Below are 2,098 nucleotides of genomic sequence, written 5' to 3'. Positions count from 1 at the left end.
TCTCATGCATTTACAGTCACAGCAGCTTTTCTCTAATCAGACTAATTAAATGCAGAGTGGAAGCTTAATTATAATTATTATGTGTTTCCTAAACATATATGTTTACATGTATGTAAAACAGCACATGAAGAAATAATAAACACTACCTCCTCCCCCCTCCTTGATCCTTGATTGGCACCTGAACAGCCAGTTACCACTTTGTTTCCATGACAACCAGCCTGTTTCCCCTCCTACCCGCTCCCGACATTTTTCTTTTTTTGTTTTTTTTTTCTCCTTTGATTGACAGTTTAACAACCAATGACATCGCTCCTCTCTCCCCCCTCCTCCCCCCTCCTCACTTGTGTGTGTGTGTGTGTGTGTGTGTGTAGTTGTTGTTTGTCCGACGGCCGCTTTGCTCTTGAACGCACCGTGCTCAGGATCACAACAGAGCAAACAGACCGGTGCTGTTGACCAATAGGAGGTCAGGACTTGGCCCCGCCCTGTTTGATACCTGTCCCCTTCCAGCCAATCACAGTGTTCAGACTGAGACACCTGGATGGACGTAGAACTGATTTGGTGTCAGGTTCTAGCAGAACTCAGAGGATGTCTGTGTGCGGTACCGATGAAGTTCTGAGCTGGAGGTTTGATTCTCTGTCATGTTGATGTTTACGTCTCTCATTATCTGCTGAGAGTGTGTGTGGGCAGATTACAGCCTTTTAAATGGAGCCTTAGCGGGAAGGTACAGCTGTGTGTGTGTGTGTGTGTGTGTGTGTGTGTGTGTGTGTGTGTGTCACCATTACAGCCTTGATTGACAGCCTGAAGGACTCAGTGTGCTGCAGCTCGGCTTCATTAACACAGGTGTTGGAGTGTGTGTCTGTGTGAGTAAGACTGTGTGAAGTGTGTTTGTGCAACATGAGGATCCATCCATCCATCCATCTATCTATCTATCTATCTATCTATCTATCTATCTATCTATCTATCTATCTATCTATCTATCTATCTATCTATCTATCTATCTATCTNATCTATCTATCTATCTATCTATCTATCTATCTATCTATCTATCTATCTATCTATCTATCTATCTATCTATCTATCTATCTATCTATCTGGACACAGTTTGTCCAAAGGGATGCAGAAAAAACACAACACAATAAACAACACAAGGACACACAAAAAGAGACACAAAACTACAGTAAAGACACACAAACGACCAAAAAACAGAAATGTGACCGAAAAACAACCGCAAAAATACACAAAAAGCAAACACAGAGACGCATAATACACAAAAAAAACCACACTGAACAACCCCACAGACACACAAAAAGCCACAGAAGCTCTACAAAGAGACACACAATGGCCTCAGGCGGACCAACAACCAGTCAGAGGAACACAGCATCCTCGTATCGATACGCTTTATGAGATCCGGGAAAAGAAAAACAAAACAAAACAAGACATGTGACTGTTTGCAGACTTGTGCCGCCCGGCGTGCATACACCCACCAGCCATAATTGTTTTCTGTGCTGCTGTGCGTCTTGTTGTGCGTCTGCGGTGTGTATTTCGGGCTGCCCTGTGAGACGGAGGTGTTCGCAGCAGCTCCCCAAGGCCTCCACACATTCAGCTACTGAAGCCTTGTTAGAGCTTATAATGAGCCATAAAAGAGCTCAGCTGTATCCAGCACGCACAGCGACATCACCTGTCTGCACACACACACACACACACACACACACACACACACACACACACACACACACACACACAGCCTCCCGCAGGAACAAATAAAGCCATATTGTCCCTGGTCTGATTGCTGTGATAATTAATGTAGCATACGACCAGAAAAACACACCGAGACCAATTATACCGGAGAGAGAGGACGAGGAGGAGGAGGGAGGAGGAGGGAGGAGGACGAGGAGGAGGAGGAGACGGGATGAGAGCCGAGCCGACGGTAAAAACAGAAACAAACTTCATGGAAACAAGCTGAAGTTTTCATCTGCAGGCTGATGAAGGAGCAGGAAGTGAACACACATTGGCCTCCACAGGCTGAATCATTTATCACATATGTTATTGGACGACATTATAATTATTTATAAGGGCTGCAGGTGGATCAGTGTTTAGCACC

The sequence above is a fragment of the Stegastes partitus genome, unplaced genomic scaffold, assembly GCF_000690725.1.
Source record: "Stegastes partitus isolate 25-593 unplaced genomic scaffold, Stegastes_partitus-1.0.2 Scaffold378, whole genome shotgun sequence".
Classification (NCBI taxonomy): Eukaryota; Metazoa; Chordata; class Actinopteri; family Pomacentridae; genus Stegastes; species Stegastes partitus.
This window is presented reverse-complemented; position numbering follows the sequence as displayed.